This window comes from Salvelinus alpinus, chromosome 20 (assembly GCF_045679555.1).
Source record: "Salvelinus alpinus chromosome 20, SLU_Salpinus.1, whole genome shotgun sequence".
In the NCBI taxonomy this organism is placed as follows: Eukaryota; Metazoa; Chordata; class Actinopteri; order Salmoniformes; family Salmonidae; genus Salvelinus; species Salvelinus alpinus.
Window position 1 is genome coordinate 23,705,936 of NC_092105.1, and position 18,064 is coordinate 23,723,999.

General features: G+C 43.8%; 1 protein-coding gene across 3 annotated transcripts in view; it reads right to left on the reverse strand.

Moving 5' to 3' along the window:
• The window catches only part of LOC139546527 (putative nuclease HARBI1), a 54,800-nt gene that overhangs the window by 18,041 nt on the left and 18,695 nt on the right, over positions 1 to 18,064 (reverse strand). For all 3 annotated transcript variants that reach the window (XR_011669250.1, XR_011669251.1, XM_071355010.1), the window contains exon 2: positions 208 to 2,305. The gene's annotated coding sequence lies outside the window, so the exon portion shown is untranslated. The remainder of the gene's footprint in view (positions 1 to 207; positions 2,306 to 18,064) is intronic.

Below are 18,064 nucleotides of genomic sequence, written 5' to 3' on the forward strand. Positions count from 1 at the left end.
CATGAACATGTGCCATGATCATATATTGTGAAGAGGAACAGAGCAAACACTATAGAGTAATAAGTTGCCAGCTTCTCAAAAATGTAGGTCTAGTGAACATGTAAATGGCACAAAAACAACAGATTTTTCCACTGAATTGATCATTTAATCCCTTAAAACACAATGGACATCTTTCTCCAAATACCCTGTAAAGCAACTAATACTCACCATATGTAGGAGAAACAACCCTTTCCTCAGATGGCGCTGGAATTACCACTGGAACCTGATCCATTGCAAGAAGCAATTTGCTGATTTGTGCTAGATGTGCTGCGTTTTCAGAGAGCCTGTAGTACTCTTTATGGACCTGGGTGTCATGTCCCAATAACTTTGCCACCTGATCCAATTCACTTTCATTCAAGTTTAGTATTTGGCAATGAATAGCAACCTCTTTCCTCACTGTCGCATGGATCAGACTTTCAGGATTCTTTGCATCACACTCATGTGCACACTTCCTCAGACAGTCAAACCCTCTGATGTAGCTTGCTGCATCCAGGCTACGTGCAAAGACATAAGGGTTGTCCTTTGACACACCAACTTTGTCTCTGTTTGCAATAAGGATCTCAAGAGATGAGATCATCCTCTCCGTTAGTAGGACTGGCATTTTCCTACCATTTTTGCCTTCTATTTCCAACCTGGTTAATTTGTCGTCACCAAGCTCCTGCTCCAGCCTTGAGAGGTTATTGAAAATGTCTGCACTAGCTGGAGCTTTCTTCCTGTTTGTGTACGTTTCCAACAGCATTTTCGCAACTTCCCCTGTCCTTTTTCTGTTGAAGAGAGCTATTTCTGCAAGAAGAATTTCATTGAGCTTTTTCCAGACAGTGTTGGTGGGGTTCTCCAGCAATTCTTTCTTCGCTGTGTCCTCTGCAACCTTGAGAAACTTCTGAAGTTTGATCAAATCCTCAGTTAGTGAAGACACATCAACTTCATCACACTGAGGGACAGCGCTGAGGGATAGACCAGAAAAACAGTTATTCCAATCGTTTTCAAGTAGTTCAATGAACCTTTTGGCTTGTTCCTCTGCCTCACGGTCCTCTGTCATACGACTCTCCCCAAAAGCTATTTCAGTAGCTCTTTTCAAGGAATAGCCAATCTTTAAAGCAAGAGATGGGGTCTTGTACCTGTCGGAGGCAGGGTCATGACCACTCATTTTCCTGGCAGCATGAACGGCCAATTTGAATTTGGATGGTACACATACTTCATGCAGATATTGAACACCACAGTCCATCTCATTTACAGCAAGTACAAATCTAGCCAATTCCCTCATTTTTGAACCAATGTAAGTAAACTGTGACTTGGCATGACCATGCTTTGCAGATAGTGCATTGCCATATTTACATATCAGGGGATCATTTTTGATGTGGCATGAGATGTCATCTTGATTCATATTGTGTATTATTTCTTCACATCCTCCAGTAGAATAGACAGGCAATGGAACAAGTTGAGAGGACGCAGCCTGGATCCTCACTCTTTTTCCTCCCCTCGTTTCATCTTGTCCTTTTCTGGCATTACATGAGCTCTCATGCTTCCATAAATCAATTTTGTTGAAAAAAGCTAAGCAGTGTTGGCAGGGCAGGCAGTCACGCACAGAAACACCATCGTAAGATGGTCTACACTTTCTCACAATTTCCCCATCTCCACTTTGAAGAACTTCAAAGTTGTGTTGATAGTTGCCTTTGTTACGTAGTTGGTCAAGCAAGAGAGACCTGATTTTGGAGAGTTCTGGGAAGCTGATAGCATGAGCAACAGCTGCTTCTTCTGCGTGCATCCTTTCTAAATGTCTTGCAATGTTGTGGTGTGGTTCATTGCAATACAGGCAGAAGTGCTTTTTGTCCAATTTTCTTTTACCATCTGTCGTATCACATGCACTGACTGTCAATTTTGTGCTGGAACGTAGGCTTGACCTTGTGCCTTTCCGTGGCGCAAACTTCTTGAGGCGAGGTTTTTTAGCTTGTGCGGCTTTTTGGGGGGATGGCTCAGATTCACTATCGCAGGGGATTTCTGCATTAGATGGAAGAGTATCTGAACCACTTGGGAGGTTTGAATCCAGTCTTTGTTCTTCTACCTCATCACCTGAACTGTTATCATCACTTGAACTGCTCTCTTCAGCACTATTTTTTATGTCACATAAAGCTCTCTCCATGTCATATAAAGTCTTCTCCACATCACTTGAAGTCTTCTCTTCATTGTGTAGAGGATTTCCTTTCTCGTGTAAAGGATTCTCTTCCTGGTGTTCCCCATCCATCGTTTAGGCTGCTACCATCTGCACCTACACAAAACACAGCATAGGTTAGGAGAAACCCATCATAAGCCTAGTACATGGTAAGAATGTTGAATGGAAGTATCCCAGGTACAAGCTGTGCGTATGTGAAGAAATAGGAATATAGCCAACCACTGTTTAGGCGAGCAGGTTGATTACAAAGTAATCATAAATGAGCTCTGCTCAGGGTTTCCGTTAGCCGGTAATTGCGGTCATTTATTTTTTTCCCCGGCCAAACTGACCAGGAGAAGAAAAAAAATCCCTTTGCAAAATAATGCTTTTTATTAATTGATGGACAAATCTGACAATCGTAAATACATTTGACAGTCATGCTTATTGGTCAATTTGCTAAATATTGTGGAATTAAATTGGGGCATGTGTATCTATTTTTTGCATAATACCACTTGTCAGACAGCGCTAGAGCTGCAGCTCACCAGCTCATTGTTGCTGGAGTGAAATATGTGCTTTTATAATAGCGCAACAATAGGATTGCATTTCAAAAACATTTTTGATGGCCACGATTAAAAAGAGTTACTATTTTTATTATTCCTATTTGCCATGCATAGGCAACAGTAGGCTATCAGCATGTCACCAACCACTTTGCAATGTGAGCTGGAGGCAGTATGCATTTTGAAAACATATACTTAACTAATGAAACCTGAACGTTTTACTTATGAGGCATTTCTTACATTGCTTCAATGTAGCCTAGGCAAAATCTGACCATAGCAACACGGAGGCAATGATTTCATAAAAACTTCCTCATATGCCATTGAAACCATGCATTTCTCTCCTGTTCTATTGGTTTTCATATCAACTTTCTTTCATTGTCCAGAAACCAAAAGGCACAATCCTAGTCATGTACTGAACAAAATATGTACACAACATGTAAAGTGTATGTCCCATGTTTCATGAGCTGAAATAAAAAAATCCCCAAAATTTTCCTTACGCACAAAAATCTTATCTCTCAAATTTAGTGCACAAATTTGTTTACATCCCTGTTAGTGAGCATTTCTCCTTTGCCAAACTAATCCATCCACCAGACAGGTGTGGCAGATCAAGAAGCTGATTAAACAGCATGATCATTACACAGGTGCACCTTGTGTTGAGGACAATAAAAGGCGTTTTTAAAATGTGCAGTTTTATCATCACACAACACAATGCCACAGATGTCTCAAGTTTTGAGGGAGTGTGCAATTGGCATGTAGACTGCAGGAATGTCCATCCGAGCTGTTGCCAGAGAATTTAATGTTAATTTCTCTACAATAAGCTGCCTCCAACATCATTTTAGAGAATTTGGCAGTACACCCAACCGGCCTCACAACCGCAGATCACGTGTAACCACTCCAGCCCAGGACCTCCACATACGGCTTCTTCACCTGCGGGATCATCTGAGACCAGCCACACGGACAACTGATGAAACTGAGGAGTATTTATGTCTATAATAAGGTCCTTTTGTGGGGAAAAACTAATTCTGACTAGCTGGGCCTGGCTCCCAAGTGGGTGGGCCTATGCCCTCCCAAGACCGCCCCTGCCCAGTCATGTGAAATCCATAAATTATGGTCTAATTTATTTATTTCAATTGACTGATTGCCTTATATGAACTGTAACTCAGTAAAATCGTTGAAAATGTTGCATGTTGCGTTTATATTTTTGTACAGTATATTAGCAACACATCCTAGTTGTTGCATCTTTAGATTCTTTCTAAGTTTCTAACTGAGATTTTAATCTCTGTCACATATGGAGCCACACTCATCAGGTGCACTGTTTAGAATGGTGTTTTCCTGCAAATTGCATTTTGGCAAATGCTTCATTACAGGAGTTGCATGTTCTGTTAAGATGAATTATCATAACCATAATGTAATTTCTGTCATTCTGAGCACCGTGTGTAGATCCCCTAATGCAGGGCAAAAATAAATAAATCAGTGGATGGTCAGGGTGCCAGAACATAATTACAAATAATTTGTAGACTGCAAATTGACTGCAATAAGCCCAAACAGATATAATATTTGACTACAACATAATCATTTTACACCTTGCTTACATTTGTATACGATCACATATACAGTGCATCGGAAAGTATTCAGACCCCTTGACTTTTTTCACATACTGTTACGTTACAGCCTTACTCTAAAACTGATTACATTGTTTTCTCCACTCATCAATCTATACACAATACCCCATAATGACAAAGCAAAAACAGGTTTTTGCAAATATATTAAAAATAAAAACTTAAATATTACATTTACATAAGTATTCAGACCCTTTACTCAGTACTTTGTTGAAGAACCTTTGGTAGCGATTACAGCCTCGTGTCTTCTAGGGTATGACGCTACAAGCTTGACACACCTGTATTTGGGGAGTTTCTCCCATTCTTCTCTGCAGATCCTCTCAAGCTCTGTCAGGTTGGATGGGGAGCGTCGCTGCACAGCTATTTTCAGGTCTCTCCAGAGATGTTCGATCGGGTTCAAGTCCGGGCTCTGGCTGTGCCACTTAAGGACATTCAGAGACTTGTCCCGAAGCCACTCCTGCGTTGTCTTGGCTGTGTGCTTAGGGTCGTTATCCTGTTGGAGGGTGAACCTTCGCCCCAGTGAGGTCCTGAGCGCTCTGGAGCAGGTTTTCATCAAAGATCTCTCTGTACTTTGCTCCGTTCCAATTCCCCTCGATCCTGTCTAGTCTCCCAGTCCCTGCCGCTGAAAAACATCCCCACAGCATGATGCTGCCACCACCATGCTTCAATATAGAGATGGTGCCAGGTTTCATCCAAACATTCTGCTTGGTATTCAAGCAGAGTTAAATCTTGGTTTCATCAGACCAGAGAATCTTGTTTCTCATGGTCTGAGAGTCCTTTAGGTGCGTCCAAGTGGGCTGTCATGTGCTTTTTACTGAGGAGTGGCTTCCATCTGGCCACTCTACCATAAAGGCCTTATTGGTGGAGTGCTGCAGAGATGGGTGTCCTTCTGGAAGAGGAACTCTGGAGCTCTGTCAGAGTGACCATCGGGTTCTTGGTCACCTCCCCGACCAAGGCCCTTCTCCCCCGATTGCTCTAGGAAGAGTCTTGGTGGTTCCAAACGTCTTCCATTTAAGAATGATGGAGGCCACTGTGTTCTTGGGGTACTTCAATGCTGCAGAAATCTTTTGGTACCCTTCCCCAGATCTGTGCCTCGACACAATCCTGTCTCGGTGCTCTACGGACAATTCCTTCGACCTCATGGCTTGGTTTCTGCTCTGACATGCACTGTCAACTGTTGGACCTTATATAGACAGGTGTGTGCCTTTTGCAAATCATTTCCAATTAATTGAATTTACCACAGGTGGACTCCAATCAAGTTGTATAAACATCTCAAGGATGATCAATGGAAACAGGATGGACCTGATCTAAATTTTGAGTCTCATAGCAAAGGGTCTGAATACTTACAGTACAAGTCAAAAGTTTGGACACACCTACTCATTCAAGGGGTTTTTCTTTATTTTTACTATTTTCTACATTGTAGAATAATAGTGAAGACATCAAAACAGCAAAGCACCATCACACCTCCTCCTCCATACTTCACGGTGGGAACCACACATGCAGAGATCATCCGTTCACCTACTCTGTGTTTCACAAAGACACGGCGGATGGAACCAAAACTCTTGATGGTTTTTCAGACTTCACTCTCAGACACTTTCAAAGTTCTTGAAATTTCCCGGATTGACTGACCATGTCGTTTCTCTTTGCTTTTTTGAGCTGTTCTTGCCATATGGACTTGGTCTTTTACCAAATAGGGCCATCTTCTGTATACCACCCCTACCTTGTCACAACACAACTGATTGTCTCAAATGCATTAAGAAGGAAAGAAATTCCACAAATTAACTTCTAATAAGGCACACCTTAAAATGCCTTCCAGGTGACTACCTCATGAAGCTGGTTGAGAGAATGCCAAGCGTGTGCAAAGCTGTCATCAAGGCAAAGTATTGAATAATCTCAAATATAAAATATATTTTGATTTGTTTAACACTTTTTTGGTTATTACATGATTCCATATGTGTTAGTTCATAGTTACGAAATCAGGTCGAAAAACCTGATTTCGCTTTGTCATTATCGGGTATTGTGTGTAGATTGATGAGGGAAAACATGTATTAAATCAATTTTAGAATAAGGCTGTAACGTAACAAAATGTGGAAAAAGTCAAGGCGTCTGAATACTTTCCGAATGCACTGTATGTGATGTCAACAGAGAGGTATATATTCTGGGTGATTTAAATATTGACTGGCTTTCATCAGGCTGCCCACTCAAGAGAAAGTTTCAAACTGTAACTAGTGCCTGCAACCTGGTTCAGGTTCAGTCAACCTACCAGGGTAGTTACAAACAGCACAGGAATGAAATCATCAACATGTATTGATCACATCTTTACAAATACTGCAGAAATATGCTTTAAAGCAGTATTCAAATCCATCAGATGTAGTGATCACAATATAGTAGCCATATCTAGGAAAACCAACGTTCCAAAGGCTGGGCCTAATATAGTATATAAGAGGTCATACAATAAGTTTTGTAGTGATTCCTATGTTGTTGATGTAAATAATATTTGTTGGTCTGTGGTGTAATGAGGAGCAACCAGATGCTGCACTTGAAACATTTATGAAATTGCTTATTCCACGTACTAATAAGCATGCACCCATTAGGAAAATAACTGTAAAAACTGTTAAATCCCTGTGGATTGATGAGGAATTGAAAAATTGTATGGTTGAGAGGAATGAGGCAAAAGGAATGGCAAATAAGTCTGGCTGCACAACCGATTGGCAAACACACTGCAAATTGAGAAATCATGTGACTAAACTGAATAAAAAGAAGAAACTGCACTATGAAACAAAGATAAATGACAAAGAATGATTGTAAAAAGCTTTGGAGCACCTTAAATGAAAATTTGGGAAAAAAGGCAAACTTGGCTACATCATTCAATTGAATCAGATGGCTCATTCATCAAAATAAACGCACTGATATTGCCAATTACTTTAATGATTTTTTCACTGGCAAGATTAGCAAATTTAGGCATGACATGCCAGCAACAAACGCTGACACTACACATCCCAAGTATAACTGACCAAACAATGAAAGACAAGCATTGTAATTTTGAATTTCATAAAGTGAGTGTGAAATCATTTTAAAAAATGATTGTTGTCTATCAACAATGACAAGCCACGGGGTCTGACAACTTGGATGGAAAATCCTCCAACTTGGACGAAAATAGCAGATGATATTGCCACTCCTATTTGCCCTATGTTCCATCAAAGCCTACTAGAAAGTGTGTGCCCTCAGGCCTGTAGGGAAGCAATTGTAATTCCGTTACCCAAAAATAGTAAAGCCCACTTTACTGGCTCAAATAGCCGACCAATCAGCCTGTTCCCAACACTTAGTAAACTTTTGCAAAAAATGGTGTTTGACCAGATACAATGCTATTTTTGTAACGGCAGATTTCCTCCTCTTCGTCTGAAGAGGAGGTGTAGCAGGGATCGGACCAAAGCGCAGCGTGGTTAGTGTAATTATGACAAAATACGTGAACACTACAAAATACAAAAACAACAAATATGAAAAACCGAAACAGTCCTATCTGGTGCATAGACACAAAGACAGAAGACAACCACCCACAAACCCCAACACAAAACAGGCTACCTAAATATGGTTCCCAATCAGAGACAATGACTAACACCTGCCTCTGATTGAGAACCATATCAGGCCAAACATAGAAACGTGAAAACTAGACACACAACATAGAATGCCCACTCAGCTCACGTCCTGACCAACACTAAAACAAAGAAAACACAAAAGAACTATGGTCAGAACGTGACAGTACCCCCCCCCCCCCAAAGGTGCGGACTCCGGCCGCAAAACCTGAACCTATAGGGGAGGGTCTGGGTGGGCATCTGTCCGCGGTGGTGGCTCTGGCGCAGGACGTGGACCCCACTCCACCATAGTCTTTGTCCGCTTTAGTGTCCTCCTTTGAGCGGCGACCCTCGCCGCCGACCCTGGCCTGGGAACCCTACTAAATGGGCCCACAGGACTGAGGGACACTTCTGGACTGAAAGACGCCTCTGGACTGAAGAAGCAGCTCCGGACTGAGGGGCAGCTCCGGACTGAGGGGCAGCTCCGGACTAAGGGGCAGCTCCGGACTGAGGGCAGCTCCGGACTGAAGGGCAGCTCCGGACTGAAGGGCAGCTCCGGACTGAAGGGCAGCTCCGGACTGAATGGCAGCTCATGACTGAAGGGCAGCTCATGACTGAAGGGCAGCTCATGACTGGAGGGCAGCTCATGACTGGAGGGCAGCTCATGACTGAATGGCAGCTCATGACTGGAGGGCAGCTCATGACTGGAGGGCAGCTCATGACTGGAGGGCAGCTCATGACTGGAGGGCAGCTCATGACTGGAGGGCAGCTCATGACTGAAGGGCGGCTCCTGACTGGCGGGCGGCTCTGGCAGCTCCTGACTGGCGGGTGGCTCTGGCAGCTCCTGACTGGCGGGCGGCTCTGGCAGCTCCTGACTGGCGGGCGGCTCTGGCAGCTCCTGACTGGCGGGCGGCTCTGGCAGCTCCTGACTGGCGGGCGGCTCTGGCAGCTCCTGACTGGCGGCAGACTCTGACCTGCTGAGGCGCACAGTAGGCCTGGTGCGTGGTGCCGGAACTGGTGGTACCGGGCTGGAGACAAGCACCACAGGGCGAGTGTGTGGAGGAGGAACAGGGCTCTGGAGACACACAGGAAGCCTGGTGCGTGGTGTTGGCACTGGTGATACTGGGCTGGTGCGAGGAGGTGGCACCGGATATACCGGACCGTGAAGGCGTACTGGAGCTCTTGAGCACCGAGCCTGCCCAACCTTACCTGGCTGAATATTCCCCTTAGCCCGACCAGTGCGGCGAGGTGGAATAACCCGCACTGGGCTGTGCTGGCGAACGGGGGACACCATGCGTAAGGCTGGTGCCATGTACACCGGCCCAAGGAGACGCACTGGAGACCAGATGCGTTGAGCCGGCTTCATGGCGCCTGGCTCGATGCCCACTCTAGCCCGGCCGATACGAGGAGCTGGGATGTACCGCACCGGGCTATGCACACGTACAGGAGACACTGTGCGCTCTTCCGCATAACACGGTGTCTGCCCGTACTCTCGCTCTCCACGGTAAGCACGAGAAGTTGGCGCAGGTCTCCTACCTGACTTCGCCACACTACCCGTGTGCCACCCCCCAAGAAATTTTTGGGGCTGCCTCTCTGGCTTCCAGCCACGCTTCCGTGCTGCCTCCTCATACCACCGCCTCTCGGCTTTAGCTGCCTCCAGCTCTTCACGAGGGCGGCGATATTCTCCAGCTTGAACCCAGGGTCCCTTACCGTCCAGAATTTCCTCCCATGTCCAGGAGTCCTGTGTACTTGGCCGCTGCTGCTGCTGTCCCTTACCACGCTGTTTGGTCCGGTTTTGGTGGGTGGTTCTGTAACGGCAGATTTCCTCCTCTTCGTCTAAAGAGGAGGTGTAGCAGGGATCGGACCAAAGCGCAGCGTGGTTAGTGTTCATCATGACTTTAATTATGACAAAAAACGTGAACACTACAAAATACAAAAACAACAAATGTGAAAAACCGAAACAGTCCTATCTGGTGCATAGACACAAAGACAGAAGACAACCACCCACAAACCCCAACACAAAACAGGCTACCTAAATATGGTTCCCAATCAGAGACAATGACTAACACCTGCCTCTGATTGAGAACCATATCAGGCCAAACATAGAAACGTGAAAACTAGACACACAACATAGAATGCCCACTCAGCTCACGTCCTGACCAACACTAAAACAAAGAAAACACAAAAGAACTATGGTCAGAACGTGACAATTTTACAGTAAACAAATTGACAACAGACTTTCTGCAAGCTTATAGAGTAGGAGAATCAACAAGCACAGCACTTACAACAATTACAGCTGATTGGCTGAGAGAAATTCATGATAAAAAGATTGTGGGAGCTGTTTTGTTAGACTTCAGTGCGGCTTTTGACATTATCGATCATAATCTGCTGATAGAAAAACGTATGTGTTATGGCTTTACATCCCCTGCTATATTGTGGATATAGAGTTAGTCTAACAGAACACAGAGAGTGTTTAACGGAAGCGTCTCCAAAAGAATCCAGGTAGAATCAGGAATTCCCCAGGGCAGCTGTCTAGGCCCCTTACTTTTTTCAATTTTTACTAATGACATGCCACTAGCCTTGAGTAAAGCGAATGTGTAGCTATGTATGCGGATTAGAAGTTTTCATAACAATCGGAAATCGGTATTTTTGGGGGCCGATTTTATTTTTTTACACCTTTATTTAATCTTTATTTAACTAGGCAAGTCAGTTAAGAACACATTCTTATTTTCAATGACGGCCTAGGAATGTTCTGCCAGATTTTTAACCTTGTCAGCTCAGGGGATCCAATCTTGCAACCTTACAGTTAACTAGTCCAATGCTCTAACACCTGATTACATTGCACTCCACGAGGAGCCTGCCTGTTACGCGAATGCAGTAAGCTAAGGTAAGTTGCTAGCTAGCATTAAACTAATCTTATAAAAAACAATCAATCAATGACTGTTATTGCTCCAATGTGTACTTAACCATAAACATCAATGCCTTTCTTAAAATCAATACACAAGTATATATTTTTAAACCTGCATATTTAGCTAAAAGAAATCCAGGTTAGCAGGCAATATTAACCAGGTGAAATTGTGTCATTTCTCTTGCGTTCATTGCACGCAGAGTCAGGGTATATGCAACAGTTTGGGCCGCCTGGCTCTTTGCGAACTAATTTGCCAGAATTTTACGTAATTATGACATAACATTGAAGGTTGTGCAATGTAACAGGAATATTTAGACTCATGGATGCCACCCGTTAGATAAAGTATGGAACGGAATAAACGTTTTGTTTTCGAGGTGATAGTTTCCGGATTAGTCAAAGGTATATGGTTTAGAGAGAAATAGTCGGCGCGTTATAATTCCTGTAATAACTTGCGGCTGAACTTGAAAGGGGTTCCTTCGTTATTTTACCATTCATGTCTTCCATAGAGAATGTCTTGATCTACTTCAAATAAGGTATGTGTTTCGCGGAGGAGCAGACTGACAGGGGACCATGCAGACAAGCTCTGCTTTCTGCACTACAACCTAAAACTTCTTAACTGGGAATATTGAAGACCCATGAAAGCTGGTGGTTCGTTTTAACATATGTTCTCATGTTATTTGAGACTACATTTATTTTATTTATGTATTATATTAAGTTAAAATAAAAGTGTTCATTGTTCATTCAGTATTGTTGCAATTGTCATTATTACAAAAATGTGTATGTGTGTATGATATATATAAATACATATATTTTTTACAATTTTTGTTTTTTCAAATCGGCATCGGCTTTTTTTGTCCTCCAATAATCGGTATCGGCGTTGAAAAATCATAATCGGTCGACCTCTAATGCGGATGACTCAACACTATACAAGTCAGTTACTATAGTGAGTGAAATCACTGCAACACTTAAGAGCTGCAGTTAGTTTCAGAATGAATGGCAAGGAATAAGTTAGTCCTAAAATATTTCAAAAACTAAAAGCATTGTATTTGGGACAAAGCATTCACTAAACCATCAACCTCAACTAGATATTGTAATAAATAATGTGGAAATTGAGCAAGTTGAGGTGACTAAACTGCTTGGAGTAAACCTGGATGGTCAAAACATGTCGATCAAATCAAATTGTATTGGTCACACACACATATTTAGCAGATGTTATTGCGGGTGTAGCGAAATGCTTGTGTTTCTAGTTCCAACAGTGCAGTAGTATCTAAAAATTATTCACAACAATACACACAAATCAAAGTAAAATAATGGAATTAAGAAATATATAAATATTAGATTGAGCAATGTTGGAGTGGCATTGACTAAATTACAGTAGAATAGAATACAGTATATACATGAGATGAGTAAAGCAGTATGTAAACATTATTTAAACATTAATAAAGTGACTAGTGTTCCATTATTAAAGTGGCCAGTGAATCCAAGTCTATGTGGCTTGTGAAAGTATTCACCCCCCTTGGCATTTTTCCTATTTTGTTGCCTTACCTGGAATTAAAATAGATTTTTGCGGGGGTTTGTATCATTTGATTTACACAACATGCCTACCACTTTGAAGATGCAAAATATTTTTTATTGTGAAACAAACAAGACAAAAAAACTATTCACCCCCCCAAAGTCAATACCTAGATGAGACACCTTTTGCAGCAATTACAGCTGCAAGTCTCTTGGGATATTTCTCTATAAGCTTGGCACATCTAGCCACTGGGATTTTTGCCCATTCTTCAAGGCAAAACTGCTCCAGCTCCTTCAAGTTGGATAGGTTCCGCTGGTGTACAGCAATCTTTAAGTCATACCACAGATTCTCAATTGGATTGAGGTCTGGGCTTTGACTAGGCCATTCCAAGACATTTAAATGTTTCCCCTTAAACCACTTAAGTGTTGCTTTAGCAGTGTGCTTAGGGTCATTGTTCTGCTGGAAGGTGAACCTCCGTCCCAGTCTCAAATCTCTGAAAGACTGAAACAGGTTCCCCTCAAGAATTTCCCTGTATTTAGCACCATCCATCATTCCTTCAATTCTGAACAGTTTCCCAGTCCCTGCCGATGAAAAACATCCCCACAGCATGATGCTGCCACCACCATGCTTCACTGTGGGGATGGTGTTCTCGGGGTGATGAGAGGTGTTGGGTTTGCGCCAGACATAGCGTTTTCCTTGATGGCCAAAAATATACATTTTAGTCTCATCTGACCAGAGTACCTTCTTCCATATGTTTGAGGAGTCTCCCACATGCCTTTTGGTGAACACCAAATGTGTTTGCTTATTTTTTTCTTTAAGCAATGGCTTTTTTTCTGGCCACTCTTCCGTAAAGCCCAGCTCTGTGGAGTGTATGGCTTAAAGTGGTCCTATGGACAGATACTCCAATCTCCGCTGTGGAGCTTTGCAGCTCCTCCAGGGTTATCTTTGGTCTCTTTGTTGCCTCTCTTATTAATGCCCTCCTTGCATGGTCTGTGAGTTTTGGTGGGCGGCCCTCTCTTAGCAGGTTTTTTGTGGTGCCATATTCTTACATTTTTTTTTATAATGGATTTAATGGTGCACTGTGGGATGTTCAAAGTTTTGGATCTTTTTTTATAACCCAACCCTGATCTATACTTCTCCACAACTTTGTTCCTGACCTCTTTGGAGAGCTCCTTGGTCTTCATGGTGCCACTTGCTTGGTGGTGCCCTTTGCTTAGTGGTGTTGCAGACTCTGGGGCCTTTTAGAACAGGTGTATATATACTGAGATCATGTGACAGATCATGTGACACTTAAATACAGTCCACCTGTGTGCAATCTAACTAATAATGTGACTTTTGAAGGTAATTGGTTGCACCAGATCTTATTTTGGGGCTTCATAGCAAAGGGGGTGAATACATATGCACGCACCACTTTTCCGTTTTTTATTTTTTAGAAACAAGTTTTTTTTGAAATTTCACTTCACCAATTTGAACTATTGTCCATTACATTAAATAAAAATAAAAATATTTTTAAATTACAGGTTGTAATGCAACAAAATAGGAAAAACTTTTTGAATAATTTTACAAGGCACTGTATATAGGGCAGCAGCTTCTAAGGTGCAGGGTTGCGTAACCGGGTGGAAGCCGGCTAGTGATGGCTATTTAACAGTCTGATGGCCTTAAGATAGAAGCTCTTTTTCAGTCTCGCGGTCCCAGCTTTGATGCACCTGTACTGACCACGTCTTCTGGATGATAGCAGCATTAACAGGCAGTGGCTCGGGTGGTTGATGTCCTTGATGATTGTGTGCTGTAGGTGTCCTGGAGGGAAAATAGCTTGCCCCCAGTGATGCGTTGTGCAGACCGCACCACCCTCTGGAGAGCCCTGCGGTTGCGGGTGGTGGAGTTGCTGTACCAGGTGGTGATACAGCCTGACAGGATGCACTCAATTGTGCATCTGTAAATGTTTGTGAGGGTTTTAGGGGCCAAACCAAATTTTCTTCAGCCTCCTGAGGTGTTGTGCCTTCTTCCTGAGGTGTTGCGCCTTCTTCACCACACTGTCTGTGTGGGTGGACCATTTCAGATCGTCAGTGATGTGTACACAGAGGAACTTGAATCTTTCCACCTTCTCCACTGCGGTCCCGTCGATGTGGATAGGGGCGTGCTCCCTCTGCTGTTTCCTGAATTCCACTTTGTTTTGTTGACGACGTTCACCACCTGGGGGTGGCCCGTCAGGAAGTCCAGGACCCAGTTGCACAGGGCGGGGTTTGATACTACAGTAGCTATGATGGGGAGAAGTCTGTCCATAATAAAGTTCTGCTCTGCTTTTTTAACAACAAGGCAGGTCCTACAGACTCTAGTTTTGTCTTACCTGGACTACTGTTCAGTCGTGTGGTCAGGTGCCACAAAGGGGGAATTAGGAAAATTACAATTGGCTCAGAAAAGGGCTGCACGACTGGCCCTTAAATGTACACGGGGAGCTAACATTAATAATATGCATGTAAATATCTCATGGCAAAAAGTGGAGGAGAGATTGACTTCATCATTACTTGCTTTTGTAAGAAGTGGTGCATTCAGCATGTCAACAGGTGTCCGTTTAAACTACTAGCACACAGCTCGGACACCCATGCATACCCCACAAGACATGCCACCAAAGGTCTCTTCACAATCCCCAAGTCAAGAACAGACTATGGGAGGCATACAGGACTACATAGAGCCATGGCTACATGTAACTCTGTTCCACATCAGGTAACTGATGCAAGCAGTAGAATCAGATTTTAAAAAACTGATAAAATTACACCTTATGTGGAGAGACACGAACAAACACATGATAAGACACGCACTCTACACACACATACACATGTATGTTGTATTGTAAATATGTGATAGTGGAGTAGTGGCCTGAGGGAACACATTAAATGTATTGGGTAAAGATCCTAACCAACTGCGCTATTTTGTTTCTATTTTCGCATTGTTTGTAACTCATTTTGTACATAATGTTGCTCCTACTGTCTCTTATGACCGAAAAGAGCTTCTGGACATCAAAACAGCGATTACTCATCTCAAACTGGATGAAGATTTTTTCTTTAATGAGTCTGACGCGAAGGATATACTGCTTTGTCAAGACAAGGCCCAAATCCCCGTCATCAGCTTGAAGAATAGACAGAGGAAAAGGGGGAGGAGGGTGGGGTGCATTGTAAGAATTCACTGACGAGTAGGTAAACCACCACTTCCCTCCGTATTATTGGCCAACGTGCAGTCATTGGAAAAAACAAAACTGGACGATCTACGATTAAGACTATCCTACCAACGAGACTATCCTACTGACGGGCCGCCCCAAGGTGGTAAGGGTAGGCAACAACACATCTGCCACGCTGATCCTCAACACTGGGGCCCCTCAGGCGTGCGTGCTTAGTCCCCCCCGTGCTCCCTGTTCACCCACGATTACGTGGCCAAGCACGACTCCAACACCATCATTAAGTTTGCTGACGACACAACAGCGGTAGGCCTGATCACGGACAACGATGAGACAGCCTATAGGGAGGAGGTCAGTGACCTGGCAGTGTGGTGCCAGTACAAAAACCTCTCCCTCAATGTGAGTAAGACAAAGGAGCTGATCGTGGACTATAGGAAAAGGAGGGTCGAACAGGCCCCCGTTAACATCGACGGGGCTGAAGTGGAGCGGGAAGAGAGTTTTAAGTTCCTAGGTGTCCACATCACCAACGAACTATCATGGTCCAAACATACCAAGATAGTCGTGAAGAGGGCACGACAACACCTTTTCCCCCTCAGGAGACTGAAAAGATTTGGCATGGGTCCCCAGATCCTCAAAAAGTTCTACAGCTGCGCCATCGAAGAGCATCCTGACCGGTTGCATCACCGCCTGGTATGGCAACTGTAAGGCATCTGACTGTAAGGCGCTACAGAGGGTAGTGCGCACGGCCCATTACATCACTGGGGCCAAGCATTCTGACATCCAGGACCTACAGTGGGGAGAACAAGTATTTGATACACTGCCGATTTTGCAGGTTTTCCTACTTACAAAGCATGTAGAGGTCTGCAATTTTTATCATAGGTACACTTCAACTGTGAGAGACGGAATCTAAAACAAAAAACCTATTTGATACATCAGAAAAGCAGAACTTAATATTTGGTACAGAAACCTTTGTTTGCAATTACAGAGATCATACGTTTCCTGTAGTTCTTGACCAGGTTTGCACACACTGCAGCAGGGATTTTGGCCCACTCCTCCATACAGACCTTCTCCAGATCCTTCAGGTTTTGGGGCTGTCGCTGGGCAATACGGACTTTCAGCTCCCTCCAAAGATTTTCTATTGGGTTCAGGTCTGGAGACTGGCTAGGCCACTCCAGGACCTTGAGACGCTTCTTACGGAGCCACTCCTTAGTTGCCCTGGCTGTGTGTTTCGGGTCGTTGTCATGCTGGAAGACCCAGCCACGACCCATCTTCAATGCTCTTACTGAGGGAAGGAGGTTGTTGGCCAAGATCTCGCGGTACATGGCCCCATCCATCCTCCCCTCAATACGGTGCAGTCATCCTGTCCCCCTTGCAGAAAAGCATCCCCAAAGAATGATGTTTCCACCTCCATGCTTCACGGTTGGGATGGTGTTCTTGGGGTTGTACTCATCCTTCTTCTTCCTCCAAACACGGAGTGGAGTTTAGACCAAACAGCTCTATTTTTGTCTCATCAGACCACATGACCTTCTCCCATTCCTCCTCTGGATCATCCAGATGGTCATTGGCAAACTTCAGACGGGCCTGGACATGCGCTGGCTTGAGCAGGGGGACCTTGCGTGCGCTGCAGGATTTTAATCCATGACGGCGTAGTGTGTTACTAATGGTTTTCTTTGAGACTGTGGTCCCAGCTCTCTTCAGGTCATTGACCAGGTCCTGCCGTGTAGTTCTGGGCTGATCCTTCACCTTCCTCATGATCATTGATGCCCCACGAGGTGAGATCTTGCATGGAGCCCCAGACCGAGGGTGATTGACCGTCATCTTGAACTTCTTCCATTTTCTAATAATTGCGCCAACAGTTGTTGCCTTCTCACCAAGCTGCTTGCCTATTGTCCTGTAGCCCATCCCAGTCTTGTGCAGGTCTACAATTTACCCCTGATGTCCTTACACAGCTCTCTGGTCTTGGCCATTGTGGAGAGGTTGGAGTCTGTTTGATTGAGTGTGTGGACAGGTGTCTTTTATACAGGTAACGAGTTCAAATAGGTGCAGTTAATACAGGTAATGAGTGGAGAACAGGAGGGCTTCTTAAAGAAAAACTAACAGGTCTGTGAGAGCCGGAATTCTTACTGGTTGGTAGGTGATCAAATACTTATGTCATGCAATAAAATGCAAATGAATTACTTAAAAATCATACAATGTGATTTTCTGGATTTTAGATTCCATCTCTCACAGTTGAAGTGTACCTATGATAAAAATAACAGACCTCTAACATGCTTTGTAAGTAGGAAAACCTGCAAAATCGGCAGTGTGTCAAATACTTGTTCTCCCCACTGTATATACTAGACGGTGTCAGAGGAAGGTCCAAAAAACTCCAGTCACCCAAGTCATAGACTGTTATCTCTGCCATCGCACGGCAAGCGGTACAGGTGCTCCAAGTCTAGGACCAAAAGGCTCCTTCAAACAGCTTCTTTCCCCCAAGCCATAAGACTGCTGAACAATTAATCAAACGGCCATCCGGACAACAGCTACTCGCTGTTT